The 16,224-nt window shown below is 38.1% G+C and overlaps 1 protein-coding gene, 1 long non-coding RNA gene and 1 other non-coding gene across 4 annotated transcripts in view; 1 reads left to right on the forward strand and 2 right to left on the reverse strand.

Annotated features, from left to right (window-relative positions):
- Window positions 1-6,897, reverse strand: part of Osi17 (DUF1676 domain-containing protein Osi17) — a 39,871-nt gene extending 32,974 nt beyond the window's left edge. For both annotated transcript variants that reach the window (XM_069506886.1, XM_034981438.2), the window contains exon 1: window positions 6,785-6,897. The gene's annotated coding sequence lies outside the window, so the exon portion shown is untranslated. The remainder of the gene's footprint in view (window positions 1-6,784) is intronic.
- Window positions 6,898-9,506: 2,609 nt separating this feature from the next.
- Window positions 9,507-9,668, forward strand: LOC117993748 (U1 spliceosomal RNA). Its single transcript, XR_004675255.1, has one exon. It is a non-coding gene; the product is annotated as a U1 spliceosomal RNA (small nuclear RNA).
- Window positions 9,669-13,461: 3,793 nt separating this feature from the next.
- On the reverse strand, window positions 13,462-14,867 carry LOC117993657 (uncharacterized). Its single transcript, XR_004675241.2, has 3 exons — window positions 14,772-14,867; window positions 14,376-14,459; window positions 13,462-13,519 (listed from the first exon to the last, which is right to left on the reverse strand). It is a non-coding gene; the product is annotated as an uncharacterized lncRNA (long non-coding RNA).
- Between the last annotated feature and the right edge of the window lie 1,357 nt (window positions 14,868-16,224).

Raw genomic sequence — 16,224 nt, forward strand, 5'->3', positions numbered from 1 at the left:
GGGTTTGACGTGCAAAAAGACTAAAGTATTTAGTAAAGATAGTAAAGGTGTTGTTTTGTTGCTGTCAAAGACAGACGTGTAGAAATCTTTGGAAGAGTATGAATGCGAGTAAAACAAATATTATCTACTAGAAATGAATGTTGAGTCAATATGGACTTGATGAATAGATTTTAACGCTGTTCGTCTGTTCATATTGGAAATCTAAATGTATAAAAGGAAAAGGTGGCTGACTGACTGATTTATCAACGCACAGCTCAAACTACAGGACGGATTAGGCTGAAATTTAGCATGCAGATAGCTATTATGACGTAGGCATCCGCTAAGAAAGGATTTTTGAAAATTCAACTCCTAAGGGGGTGAAATATTTTTGACACTAATTTTGTCACAATAGTGGTTAAAATATAATCGGGGAGTCCGGACTCCGGAGTTTGATGATAGATACCAGTTATGCACATCTAATTTATTGAAGGGGATGTGCCTTTTAAGCAATTTAATAAGGAAAACAACGTGACGAAACCTGAATGCCAATCTGCACTTGACGAGATGGTGGACCGTGGACTATGGCTACTAAGAGAGGAGAATAGTGAGTAAGCGATGGTGATGGATTGAAATAATGATACAGAATTTCGTCAACAACTTCACGTGTAAACCTTTAAATTCATAAAGCATGTATTGATTTCATAATATCAAAATAGTTTCGGGCTTCACGCGATTTTTAGAGATAATTACTTTCAAGCAAACGTGTTAACGCGATGTTATGGCTGATTTTTCAACCGTCAAGTAGGTAGATATGTTACGTTCATAAAATGCGTACGTAGGTAGGTACATATGGCGTATAAAATGCGTGCTCGCTTATGAGTAAGACAAGATACAAAACGCACGCGAGTAAAAGAGACTATAAATTTGACTCAATGCCGTAGTTTTAAGTACTTAGGTTTTCACTTTAGACTCTCATGTGACATTATCTAGGTACTTCTTTTTTACATCTATACTATCTATATCTATACCAAGAAATAAAATTGCGTGTCTGTCTGTAATTTCGAAATACCTACGCCATACTAAAGTCATATTATTAGCCTTTAGTACTACCTACTCAAAACTACATTAAGTTACTTTGAGAAATCGAGCTAAAATAAAAATTTACTTGCGATTAGAATGTCAAATGGGCGGTTCCTCTCATAAAGTCATACACATTCCCATTTCACTAATATTTATTGCGCATGCGTCTTAGGAATGTAAAGTTGCGTGCGCTAGACTAGATATAATATTGGCTTGACGAGGAAAATCATCAAAGAATTTACTCTTCTGGTAGAAAGTTAAAACCACTGAAGCTAACCGTTCAATGTTTTACTCATAACAGTGCAGGAGTAGGGCTTGCCAAATTTTTAAATGTAACTAAGATACAGGGCAGATGCGACTAGGCTCTTTTGGTGCGTGGCGAAAATCGGAACTAACGTTGCCGTCAAGTGTCCCCTTTGTTCTTGTTTGAATAGACTAAGCCTTTGTTCTCCAACAGCGTCCCCCTGTCAATGTCATTTAAGGCTCTCACTAGGCTTGCGTTGGAAAGCAATCATGCCTGACGACAGAAAGCAGTGACAAGTTCTAAGTTTGAACCTTGACCTTGAAGGTGACATTCGATAAATATCAAGTCTTTCTGCAAAACTTGGCTTGAAAAATTATTTGCTGGATAGATAGATAGATAGAAATACTTTATTGCACACAAAAAATAGCTCTTTACTTGGCGAAAAGCTGAAAAGCGATGAACCCGGGATGTCGCCCGATAAGAAATAGTCTTTTAGTTGGGACGTGCCAGTTGCCTTTGAGCTTCTTGTGCACCTCTGACGGTGTTTAAGGAGGAGGACTTTCGTTTGATGTCGAATGTCCACCTGTAGCGGGACTTCCAACTCTGCGCTTTCCGGTGAGAGGTCGTCCTTCTAGCATCTTGGGACGCCAACGTCTCTATCGGTTTTCTTCTTCAACTTCGCAATCCGTTGAGCTATGTCGGTTACCCTGGTTCTCCTATGGATCTCCTCGTTTCTGATTTCATTACTTGCAGAAGCTCACACCTATATATGGCCAAACATAGCTTTCTCCATCGCCCGCTGAGTGACTCTGAGCTTTCCATAGCGGCCATGTCTGGGATCTATATGCCATCACTGACAACAGGCCCTGTTCGAAGACTTTGGTCTTCAAGCACTTAGGAGTTTTAGACGCGAAGTCCTCTCGAAGCTTCCCGAATGCTGCCCAGCCGTGTTAACCTCTTTCTCCTGGTTAGTGGAGTGAGGAGGGACACTTTATTGATCCCGCAAGTGGATCTGTTGCGGCAGGCGCCGCTGCTGGTTAGGTAGCCCAGCCTCCACGTGGAACACCTTGGGGGTTTAGTCAGTTAGAGTCTAACATAATCTCTGTGTCTGCCCGGATGCGAAGGTACGAATATCGCTACCATATTAAAAAAGACATGTCGTGGAACACCTTGGGGGTTTAGTCAGTAAGAATCTGACATAATCTCTGTGCCCGGATGCGTTGGTATCCATTACGAACATCGCCACCATATTAAAAAAGACATGTCTTGGAACACCTTGGGGGTTTAGTCAGTAAGAGTCTGACATAATCTCTGTGCCCGGATGCGTTCGTATCCATTACGAATATTGCCACCATATTAAAAAAGACATGTCGTGGAACACCTTGTGGGTTTAGTCAGTAAGAGTCTGACATAATATAATCGCTGTGCCCGGATGCGTTGGTATCCATTACGAATATTGCCAGCATATTAAAAAGAGATGTCCCGGAAAATCGCAGACTATTGGCAAAACTAGTCGAGAATCACTTTCTATCAGTGTCAACGCACCGTTGACCGCGTTTTGTATAAATAAAAAATTTTTACAAAAAAAAATAAAAACCGACTTCGTTACACAAACACTAAAAATTGAAAAATAATTTAATTTATTACCGAATATATTATGTATACAAGAGTTAATATAGTTCCATAATAATATTTTTTGGTGCCGGTGCCAATTAGCTTTAGCTGCGCGAATCGTCTAGACTTCATATTTTTATGAGACTCCACAATGGCACCTCATTGGCACCGACCCCAAAAAATATTATTATGGAACTATATTAACTCTTGTATACATAATATATTCGGTAATAAATTAAATTATTTTTCAATTTTTAGTGTTTGTGTAACGAAGTCGGTTTTTATTTTTTTTTGTAAAAATTTTTTATTTCACAATTTTTAGTGGCCCCATGGAATTATGCTATGACTGGTTAAAAGTCTACTGTTTACTAAGCTATTACACTGATCGCGAGCAATTTACTCTTATCCGTTGAGGAGTTCCAGTATCTATCTTCGAAGATATTCATCAGATCTTCACCAAATTGAAATGGGACCAACTTTGAAGTATACCCTTTCAAACAAAAAAAGAATTTTCAAAATCGGTCTAGGCGTTTTCGAGTAATCGGGGAACATAAAAAAAAAAAAAAAAAAAAAAAAAAAAAAAAAAAAAAAGATTCCGACGAATTGAGAACCTCCTCCTTTTTTGAAGTCGGTTAAAAAGTCAGTCCTTGGCGTCCTTTGCATCATACGTCATACGTTATAGTCCGGTTCGAGAGAAAGTTGGTAAATCATGCCCTTTAAATTATGAACTTGACATGGGTAAGAATGTACATCTTTAAATTTGACATTTATTGTGTTTATGTTGAGGAAAAGCATAGCGGGACTTTTCTTATTTGGAATTTTCAAAAAGTATTTCTCTTTTTCGATTCATATTTCTTACTAGATGATGCCCGCGACATCGTCCGCGTGGATTTAGGCCTCTTTGATTTTCTGGGATAAAAAGTAGCCTATGTCCTTCCCCGGTACGCAAGCTATCTCTGTACCAAATTTCGCCATCATCGGTTGAAATTTATAGGCCGTGAAAGGCTAGCAGATAGACAGACGGACAGACAGACAGACACACTTTTGCATTTATAACATTAGTATGCATTACTGATTGAAATAGCGGTGATGTCCTAGTGGACAAAAGTTTGGCCTCCTATTCTGAAGTGAAGGGTTCGATCTCGGGCAAGCACCTGTAACTTTTTGGAGTTATACGAATGGGCTGATGACGACGCGCGACGGTTATCATCAATTTTATCAAATAATATTATAATGGTTGGCAATGAAATTAGAGTACCGGATTTCCTCCATTTTACACTCAAGTTGATGAGAATGATTTAATCTTTCACTTTTAAAAGTTATTCGGTTAAAACTTGTTCTGAGAAACATACTTTCTCACGACGCCACCAGAATATACGACGCTGCGATGTTTTGGTTAAGCTTGTAGAAAAAGGAAAAGTTTATAAATAGTTAAATATACACCTGTCTGGGTATACTATGAAGACCAAGATTTGCTGGTCGATTGCGGAAAAACTGCGTTAATCATTATATTACAATCGCAATTGTTGTGATTGGTTAAATTGATGGTATTCTTGTTGCAACAACGCATTGTAGCCAATAGCGAGTGAGCGTCAACCAATCAGAAGTGATTGTGATCGTGATATTCCAATCCATCTAATTCATCAGCCAGCTGCGCGATTGCGGGAGAATGACAGCTACAATGTCACGATCGCAATCACCTCTGATTGGTTGACGCTCGCTCACTATTGGCTACAATGCATTGTTGCAACAAGAATCGCACAAATTCAGCCAATCAGAACAATTGGGATTGTAATAATGATTAATGCAGGTTTTAGACAATCGCCCTTCTGTTTGCGTCCACTGGTGGACAATAGGCCTTTCCAAGAGCGCGCCACCAAACACGGTCCTCCGCCTTTCTCATCCATCCGCTCCCCACCACCTTCTTCAGCGGGCTGGAGGTCATCCCACACTGCGCTTACCGGTACGCGGATAGGAGGGCAACGGCTTAACCACTAGGTTATTACCACTTTTTCCTCATCTTCACCCTTATCATGCCGCCCTAAGCCGTCGCGCGTCGCCTAGTTTGTGGTGGGTGGCCCTGGCAGTCCTGAACCTACTCAAAAGGGGGCATCCATAAATTACGTAAGGTGTTTTTTTGAATTTTCTGTCCCTCCCTTCCCCCCTGGTGAGATGTCGTGAGATTTTATTCAACCCCCTCCTCCATCCCCCAATCTCACGTGAGATTTTTCAAAATGTGGGTTTCTTACGTAAACGCGTTGGATACTTGAATTATTTTCTTTCGAACGAATTAGTGAATGATTAGGATATAATATAGTTTTTTTTTGTTTCAATTAGAAAAAAAATTGCGTGATATTTGACCCCCCTCTCTCCAACGTAAGATTAGATGAGATTTGACTCGACCCCCTCCTCCCCTTAAACACCTCACGTAATTTATGGACGCCCTCAAACCTATCAGTATGCGCTTTGCGTACCTATAGAAGGAATGCAACGCGCGGTTTAGATGTGCGATCGGCATAAATTTCATTTCAGAAAGTAATTTCACACACGTATAGACTATAGAGATCGACTTTATAGCGGAAGAGTCACGCATCTGAAAAAAAAGATTCACACATTTTTCTTTTAACTTTTGTTCTGATCGCTCTATATTGATCTATACCATAGAGGCAATGCTTTTCCTGCATTCTCTTTTATTTATACTAGAGGTTACGGCCGCGACTTCGTTCGCGTGAATTTAGGTTTTTAAAAAACCCCGTGGGGACTCTTTGATTTTCCTGGATAAAAATATTATCCGTCTCTGGAATGCAACCTATCTCTGAACCAAACGTCAAAATCAGTTAAACGGATGGACCTTAAAAAATCCCGTGGGAACTCTTTGATTTTCCTGGATAAAAAGTTGCTTAGGCATATTATTTGCCTCTGGAATGTAACCTATCTCTGTACCCAACGTCAAAATCAGTTTGCTTTGAATTCTTAATTTCTGAGGGTAGGTAAAAAGTTTGGAATGGTTAAGTTAAAAAAAAGGAATAGGTAGATAGACCGTAGTTACTAGGTATCCAGGTGTTAGCCATGGACTTAACTTGACTAGTATTCCCTTTAGCCTTCAGCTAAGCTTTTAAAGCTGGTGATTTGAGCAGGTCAACGAATTGGATTTGAACCTATGACCTTTAAGAGTAATTACACCTCATAACCGTTGAGCTATTGAGGCTTCAAGACTGAAATACTTATGAATTGGTTGTAGGTACCTATAATCAATTACTTACTATAAAACTAAAAGCTTTATAACCTTTAGGTAGTTACCTCATTATAATATTTTACTAGCAATACTTAGCTTAGGTACCTATGCCCAGCATGTAGGTGCCTACCTATGCCGCCGTTGCAATGCATTTCACGCTTGACCTATTGTACAATAGTACTACAGTAGTAGTTGATGCTTAGGTACTATATCAGAAACCTACACGCAAGTGCCAACAACAACTGTACAAAGTTTCAGCTCAACCGGATGAACGAGGCGAGAAAGAACAGATAACGAAAAGATGGACAAACTGTTTTTGTATATGTATAAGATACCTACTAGCCAAAATATTGAAAATTATTATAAAAGCTTAAAAGGCCTAGAACCCACAGCCATACAGTCAATTATAAAAGAAAAAATAAGTAGGTAGCTATGTAAAAAATGAAAATAAAAGCTACAATCATGAAACACTTTCATTAAAGATAACTCATTGGCTGATCGTATTAGAATAACATTAAAATAACTTTCACTATCACCACCAAACAAAATAATAAAATGTAGGTAGGTAGATAAATAATTAAAAAACAACTTTCCTTTAAAAATAGAACAAAACAAAAATTTAAGGCGCTCACCTCAATAAAATGGCGCGAATTCCACAAATGTCACTTGAGCACAGATTAAAAAAAACAAGTCGTTTTGTAAACAGGTCAGTAGCAGCTACATGCGGTTTAAACGGACACCGGCGAGATACTAGTTTGTCTGTAGATAGAGAGAGGGACTTCGCACCATTGAGATCGAGTAGTGGTGTGAAAAAGTCGACATATCGATATCGATATAACTTGGTTTTAACAGACTTTGAGTTATGAAAGTTGTAGGTACGTTCGTCTAACTCTACACTCTACAGTCCCTTCGTAAGTGGTTCTTAATTTTTCGGTGACGGTTCATAGCCAAGTCACGTGTAAAACATTGACAATACTCGTAATAGCAAAGCTCGATAAATATTTCAATATCGACAAGTCAAAAATAGACGAGACAATAAACGATTTACATTATTAATTGTATGATTTAGGTATGGTATAAATTATCGTACGATATCTATCATTTCGAAAATGTGCGCCTATATTTTACATTTTCATGGCTCAACCGCTGCGTTAGACCGATTTTGACTATTTGTTTTAGAAGGAGCTTGCACTTTGGAGACGGGCACACTGCGATCTCACCTGTGATGATATGCAGTCTAAAATGGAAGCGGGCTAACTAGGTAGGGTTTCTATGCGGGTTCTACGCGGCATCGTACCGGAATGCTGAATCGCTTGGCGGCATGGCTTTGCCGATAAATTTTTAATTCCTAAATTGCCATTGCCAGGAATCGAACCCGGGACTTCCCACTTTTAAAACCATAGCGCTCACCACTGCGTCAGGGAAGTCGTCAAAAACGTCGCTATGTTTAATCCCAAGAAAACAAAAAGTTTTCAACGGGATTAAAGAAAACCCAAATACACGAGCCGTAGGAAGTATTTTTACATAAACGATATTTCAATTGTCATAATCGTAATAAATTTGATAATTCACAGTCATATCAATGCACGTTGCGTCTTGCCTGTAACGAATCTGATACTGCCTGGTCAGTGATATTGCACGGCTACTTTTTCCTACACAATTGGTTTAACCATATCGATAAAAACATTTTATTGATATTGAAAACTCTAGTCGGTACATCACTATTGCAGCGGTTTGCCAAACCATGCTCAAGAGCAAGGTGAAGATCTGGGTCTTTGACCGCAAATGGAAGGCCGTGGCCACCATCACGGTAAACTGCTGTAGTTAACTAGAGATTAAACCGTTGTTATTTTAGAGATAAATTTATTGATATTTTAGAGATTGAACGTTGATATTTTAGAGATTAAGGGCCTGTTTCACAACCACCAGATAAATAAGTTTTTGTATTGGGAATCTGTCAAAATGTCAAATTTATGCTTATCTGGTAGTTGTGAAACAGTCCCTAAACTCCCTAATTGTTGTGATGAGTTTCAACGTGTGTTGTATGTGTGTGTATTTGATGGTTAATTCTCATGTCGGGCATAACTCAGAACTCAAAGAACAAATCCGATATGGCAAATATAAAATAAAATATCCATACTTCTATTCTAATTTTATAAATGCGAAATTGTGTCTGTGAATCTGTCTGTCTGCTAGCTTATCACGGCCCAACTGTTCAGCCAATTTTGATGAAATTCGGTACACAGTTAGCTTACATCTCGGGGACGGACATGGGCAAATTTTTATCCCGGAAAGTTTAAGAGATTCCATGGTATTCTAAAAAACTTAAATCCACGCGGACTAAGTTGTGGGCATCATCTAGTGTAATATAAGTTCTTTAGATTCCAAAAAAGAAATTTATGTATTTAAATGCTATCTTTAAATATTATGATCCAGACATCCGTGATAGTATTCATGAATTTCGTGTGTAAAGGAAAACTAATGCCTTCTAATGCGTATCTACTGCGAAAAATTAGCATTCTAAGTTCAAAGTTTCAGTCCTACTGTTATATCTATACTAATGGCTTGCGCTTCGAGAATGGTCTTTTGGTCTCTAAACATTTCGTACAGTAGAAAGTACGACTCCTTTTGTAAAAATTTAATCACAGTTGAAGTTCAGTTTAAGTTCGTGGTGTAACCGGCTAGTGACAAGACGAGAAGGTGCGCTCACGCTGTCATCGAGAATGCTGACATTTTATTGACTACCAATCTTCATATTGAACATGTGAACTGTGAAGTATTTGATACGAGCTGTTGCAGACTGCAGTCGATCTTCTGTAGCTGGACTGGGTAGGTACCAAGTAGGTACCTATAGAGGTTCTTCTCAGTTAAAACCTAGGTATGTGATGAGAGCTGGCTTGTAGCAGCTAGGAATCTTCCATAATAATATGTAGGTATACTATTATGTAGATGATGTAGGTAAAAAAAAGTAAAGGTACCTAGGTACCTATATACATAGTATCGATGCCTGTATTATCGACGATGAATTTATAGTCAGACTAGAATAATTAAATAGGTACTTACCTAATAGAATTAAAAAAATTGCTCTGCCAAAGAATGATTCTTGTCACAATAATATTGGAAAATTATTCAGCTTAGCTTAATGTATTGGTGCTGCCATCTAACGTAGCATTGAAAAACTGCTTCGTTCTTTTCAAGCATTAGTCTAAGTAGCGAACCACTTGCACTCGACTTTTAGATGTTAGTTTAGTAGTCTACCGCTAGATGTCACTTCTCTTTCTGTTTGTAAAAAGAAATCGCGCTTTGTCGATTCTCATAAGGACAATGACTACCCCTATGGTGCTTGATGAAAGCATACTTACCTGGCGTAGGGGATACCGTGATCAAGAAGGCGGTTCCCCCAGAGCGAGGCCCTTCCATTGCACTGCGGCTGGGTTGACCTCTGTGATTATCCCTAATGTGGATAACTCGGACGCGTAATTTTTGGTAGTGGGGACTGCGTACGCGCCGTCCCCCCATAAATCAATTTAAGTTCGAGAGGGGAATAGGGACTAGGGATGAGACATACTTGCTAACTTCAATACCAGGGCTTCCAAGTAAGAGTACGTAAAAATACCAGGTTTTAAAATACTTTAAAGTATTAAAAGCATAGAAAATCGGACCGTGTTTTCATATGTATTAGGTGCACAATCCTATTTGTGATGAAAGACTTGCAAGTTCGAAGCCCCGGCCCTTCTCATAACCCTTACTTTTGGCTTTGCCGTAGTCAGGTAAAAAATACGTTGAAGGTCGAAGTCTTTTTATGGCATATGAAATCGATCCGTGTCATCATACATATAAAGTCCACAATCCTATTTGTGAGAAATACTTGCAAGTTCGAAGTTTTTTTACTGCATAGAAAATTGGACCGTGTTTTCATATGTTTAAGGTGCACAATCCTATTTGTGAAGAAAAACTTGCAAGTTCGAAGCCCCGGCCGTTCTCATAACCCTTACTTTTGGCTTTGCCGTAGTCAGGTAAAAAATACGTTGAAGGTCGAAATCTTTTTATGACATATGAAATCGATCCGTGTCATCATACATATAAAGTCCACATTCCTATTTGTGGAAAATACTTGCAAAAATACTTGCATAGAAATTCGGTCCGTGTTTTCAAATGAATAAGGAGCACAATCCTATTTGTGAAGAATTACTTGCAAGTAAATTCCACCCGCACCAGGGCGCCCTACTTCCAAGCAAAGCCCTGGTTTTAAAACCTGGTAGCGTAAATACGTCTCATCCCTAATAGGGACTCCTAAAGTCCTGACTCCCTAGAACCTAGGGAGTAGGGACGCCTCAGCTCTGTGGCCTCAGCTGCGATGCGAGTCTCCTAAATTGCTCTGTTTGAATTGAACTACATCGCCTGCGCCTTAGCACATCCTAAATCGTGGTAAAGGTATTGATGAGTAGATCTTCGCAATTTCGCATTGTAAGTACAGTCAGTATCTGGGAGCGGATTATAGAAAAAATCCATTCAGCACTGACGATTAGCGCTTTTAAACAGGCATGTAAAGGGGAAATTCATCATGATCAACCCATAGCCGGCTGACCACAAACCACTGGTCTCCTATCAATATGAGAAGGGTTTAGCCATATTCCACCACACTGGCCAAGTAAGTATTATAAAGGGGAAATTAAAAAAATATATTATTAGCAATTTATATATTTACTATTAAAGCTACTATTGATTACAACTAAAATAAATAACTTATTTAATAAAGTAATTTTAGACACAATTAGGAGAATCATGTGATTTTTCTACAGAAAGGGATACAAGTAGAAACCGCCGCGCCGCGCTCTTCGATCTACATCTGAGTTTGTTGTGGGCTCTTCTCAGACCTGGGCGCGTTTGGAACCCTCGTAACTTTAGTTTTAAGTACGTATTAATTATCACCACTATACCATAATAATTCATCTTACAAATAAAAATTTATGACAATCAGAAAGCGTAAAATTTTACCAATTCTGAATAAATAATTTTGAGTTTGAGTTTATAGGTATGAGTGACAGAGACAACGCTCTACAAAGCCGAAATGTCATTCTAAAGGCCGATGTACATTACTTTCTGCCGCGTACTGTAAAGTTTTTAAGTATGGATGTAGAATGTAATCTTCGGAACTAATGATCCGAATCTGAAAATACTTTCACTGATAAATAGCTAAAGGATTCCCGAGTGCTAAAGACTATGAATAATATCACACGGATGAAGTCGCAGGATAAAGCTAGTGCTTAATATTATTCCCAGTAGCTTATGCCCGCACCTTCTTCCGCGTGGACTACACAAATTTCGAACCCCTTTTTCACCCCCTTAGGGGTTGAATTTTCAAAAATCTTTTCTCAGCAGATGTCTACGTCATAATAGCTATCGCCATGCCAAATTTCAGCAATATCCGTTCAGTAGTTTAGCCTGTGCGTTGATAGATCAGTCAGTTAAACACTTTTTCCATTTACATATTTAGACGACAACGATACTGATAGCATGGACACTAAGTTACTTGTCTCTGATTACGCCAAAAGCTTCTAGGTCTCTATCTAAATTATCGCAATAGTTACAGAAAAATAAACGATTTAAAGTCCGGCTCAATTATATTTTCCAACACATAAAACTTCACCAAATAATATAGTCACTGCCACGGATTATCCTCTACCACATCGACTGTCTCATTCATATTCTCTTTAACCTTGCGAATCTTCTTTCTAATCATTCTACTCTCCACCGGACCCTCAACAATTTCTCCTTTATTAAAATCATCAACAATCACCGCTTTAATTTCATTCTCTTTAACCATATTAGGTTGAAGTTCTTTCGGTGATTTCCCTTTTACATTCCGTATTGGATAGTAAACATATTTGATTCCATTAACAACTTTGTATTTCGGATAGTTATTTGGTCTTTTATTTCCAAAACCTAATACTTTGTTAGTCCAATATAGATAGGCGTTTTGCAGGAGATCTATAATTCCTCGTTTCTTTCGTGATTTCGGTTTGCCTTCATGATTGAGTTTTGTTATTTGGTTATTAACGTTTTTTAGTAGTGATAATGGTTTTACAGCATTGTTGTATCTGGTTATGGGTTTGGCGTATGAAATTATTGGTATTTCTTCGTTATGTATCTCTTTATCATATTCTAAGATGGATCTGCTTTGCCATTGACCGTTGGCGTCGTAGCCACCGCCGCCGCCACCGCCACCGTAGTCTTGACCTGGATGAAATGGTTCTGTTATTACAGTGTTTCTTTTAGAACAGTATTGGGTTATATTGGTATAATACCTGTCGGCATCCAGGCTCCACCACCGCCACCTCCTGCGGCCCAACCCTGAACATAGTAAAGTAAAAAATATTTATATCTAAAAGCCCGCGTTGAAGTCACATGATGTGATGGAAATAACCACCACAAAATTGATCGTTCAATAGCTGTTATGTCTAATATTAGCTTATGCCCACGACTTCGTCCGCGTGGCCTATTTAAAGTTTAAACCCCTGTTTTACCCCTTGATTGAATTTTCAAAAATCTTTTCTTAGCGTATGTTTTCGGCACAATAGCTATCTGCATGCCGAATTTCAGCCCGATCCGTCCAGTAGTTTGAGCTGTGCGTTGGTAGATCAGTCTGTCAGCTTTCCCTTTTATACATTTAAAAATACTAGGTTATGCTCGCGACTTCGTCCGTGTGGACTACACAAATTTCACACCCCTATTTCACCCCCTTAGGGGTTGTATTTTCAAAAATCATTTCTTAGCGAACGTCTACGTCGTAATAGCTATCTACATGCCAAATTTCAGCCCGATCCGTCCAGTAGTTTGAGCTGTGCATTGATAGATCACTCAGTCAGTCAGTCAGTCAATCAGACACCCTTTCCTTTTATATATTTAGATTTTAGACGTAAACAGTACCTAAACATTTTCTTTCGCCATTTTTTTCTCAGACCAGGCTCTTTCGGAATCCTTTTAGTTTTATTTTTTAGTTGATGAGCATAATTTTTTAATTTCATTACCATCCACCAATGAAGTACCTATATTTTTAAAAGAACTTGTGTCTATTTGGATAAATATGACTTTGAATATTGCTGTAATTACTAATTAGTCACCGACAATCAAGTTCTTGTTTCTTTGATTTGCTATGGAAATTAATTTAGGCGTTATATGGTATCCTGTAGAAATTCTACAGGATACCATATAACGCCTAAATTAATCTGTAGAATACCAGGTTTATTCTGTTTTAATCAAAAGATTATTTAATAATATTAATTCCAAGATCATACCCCATCGCCTCCTCCACCCCCAGCGCTGCCTCCACCCTTCTTTTCCAAAATTTTCATTAAAAGCATCATCTGTAAATGGAAAGATTAGATTTATATGTAGGTATAATTTTTTTAATATTAAGTATGTTTGGTAGAACTATCTGACACTGGAATTCATAGTCGAGATAGGGGCTTCTATAGGGGACCATTCAGATGGGATGTGTCATATTATTCAACCTTAATTCATTACATAAAGGCCTACCTACCTACTTATGACACATGTCGTCTGAAAATGGTCCCGTAAAAAAGCGTTTATCTAGACTATGAATTCCAGTGTTAGTCTCAATTACTCGAATTATTAAATGTACTAATAATATCATTTCTCTGAGCTGAGATTGCTTTGAGCAATAAGGCCGCCTATGCATACAAATGTTTTTAGTTTTTAGTTACTTTGTTTTGTCTTGGTTATTTCATTTTTTGTGTGCAACAAAGATTTTCTATCTATCTATCATCCATCTTGTAGAGATTTTGCTAGTTGTTTTTATTCCATAAACAAAGTTCACGTAATATTGTAATAAAAGTGTTACTTTTAGTAGTTTCTAACCAGTTTTCAGTACACTGTTGTATAGCTGATGTTTTCTTTAAATTAGGGTTTCGGCAATAGTTATTTATCTTATTAGGTGTCTGCAATAGTTATTTATCGGTTCTGCAACAGGCCACGTCTGCCGCATGATGGCCGATGGGGCAGACGTGTTCTGGAGTGGAGACCGCGTATCAGCAAGCAAAGTGTGGGATAACCTCCAACCCGCTGGACTGACGATCTTAAGAAGATAGCGGGAAGTGGGTGGATGGGGAAGGCGGAGGATCGTGTGTAGTGGCGTGCTCTTGGGAAGGCCTATGTCCAGCAGTGGACGCAAACAGGCTGATTGATTGATATTTATCTTACCTTTGATATCATAAACGACATCATGCTAAACATCATTCCCTTGAAGGACATCATTCCCATCATCCCCATCATTGCTGGAACCATCTACAAAATTACTATTAGAATTAACAAATTGGGTTCTTTATAAATGTGACTTTTTTTTAAAAGAATATTAGCCATGTTAAATGACTAATATTCGCCTTTTCTCTCCACCTATGCGTCAGGCTTGTGCTAGGAGTAGGTACGACAATAGTGCAACGGGCGGGGTTTGAACCGTCGACCTTTCGGTTTTCAGTCCACTACTTTACCTGTTGAGCTATTGAGGCACACAAATGTATGTTGTGAACATAGGTAATATGGCGAAGAGAATAGATAATATAATATGAATACCAAATACCAAAATACATTTAAATTTACCATCATCAGTTTCATCTTCATACACATCATAGCCATCATCATCATCTTCTTTTTTCCTCCATCATCTCCACCTCCATGGCCACCGCCACCTCCACCCTTACGTTTCTTTCTACCCACAAATTCTTCTACTGCAATATTTAAAAATCATAATTTAGTTAAAAATGAAAAATCATAATTTAGTTAAAGTCTTAATAAAGAGTGAAAGTTTTTTTATTTCACATTTTTTTACAATTTTAACTTAATACCAATAAGTAGATACCTATATAATTGCGATCGTTGCTAATAGGTCTAAGCTAATTTTAATTTAATCCATGTATAGACTCTTTCGAGGGATGTCTGGCTCAGTTGTGACAACGTATATCAATCGATTGCAATTGTTAAGCAACGTTGATCCAAGTCGGTAACTGGATGGGTGCCCGGCTTTGAAGGTCTAAATTTGGCGTTTTCGTTTCCTTCGTGCCTTGGAGAGCACGTTATGCCGTTCGGTCTTGGTAATTATCACTATCATTTGATAACAAATTAATAACTGTATCACCTAAGAATCGAAATCTGGTTAAACCTATCGCATTATTATTCTAAGAGAACTCTTGCCATTACGTGATTAATGGAAAGGAGTTACGATCTTCAGAAATCAGGAATACGACTATAAAGAGAAAACGAAATAATTCTGAAACTCTTTTATGATAGTCATGATCATCGTAATATTGTAAAGTTAACTAACAAACTCTCTCAAACTTCTCAACTTATTTTTATACTTACCTTTATTGGGCACTAAGACGTCTTTTCCCAAAGCGCTGAACCTTATAAGGTGATTATCAAAAAAATTATCGACAGCCTTATCAATCATGTATGCTAATTCTTCAGAATTTTGCCCCACGACAAGGGAAGGATCTCCACCATCGGCTTCGTTTGAAATTTCACTAGTATTCAATTTCACTAAAACAACACAAAACAATTTTTTGTCATTATTTGCACTTTGCGTGTCATTTACAGTTACTTTTTATGACGGAATGATGAAACATTTTTTTAGCTACCCTGGCGGTCTTCGTTCCGCCTAACAGTCAATTCAAATTTTTTAAATTTTTCTCTCCGTAAGAACCATCCTCGTACTTCAAGGAATATTATAAAAAAGAATTAGCGAAATAGGATCAGCTGTTCTCGAGATTTGCGATGAGCAACACATTTAGTGATTCATTTTTATATTATAGACTAGCTTATGCTACACAAATTTCAAACCCCTATTTTCACCCTCTTAGGGGTTGAATTTTCAAAAATCCTTTCTTAGCGGATGTCTACGTCATAATACCTATCTGCATGCCAAATTTCAGCCCGATCCGTCCAGTAGTTTGAGCTGTGCGTTGATAGATCAGTCAGTCAGTCACCTTTTCCTTTTATATATATAGAAGATAACGTCCCAAAAACTAAATGACCGTCAAATTTCAGACACTGTACT

Source organism: Maniola hyperantus, chromosome 24, assembly GCF_902806685.2.
Source record: "Maniola hyperantus chromosome 24, iAphHyp1.2, whole genome shotgun sequence".
Taxonomy (NCBI): Eukaryota; Metazoa; Arthropoda; class Insecta; order Lepidoptera; family Nymphalidae; genus Maniola; species Maniola hyperantus.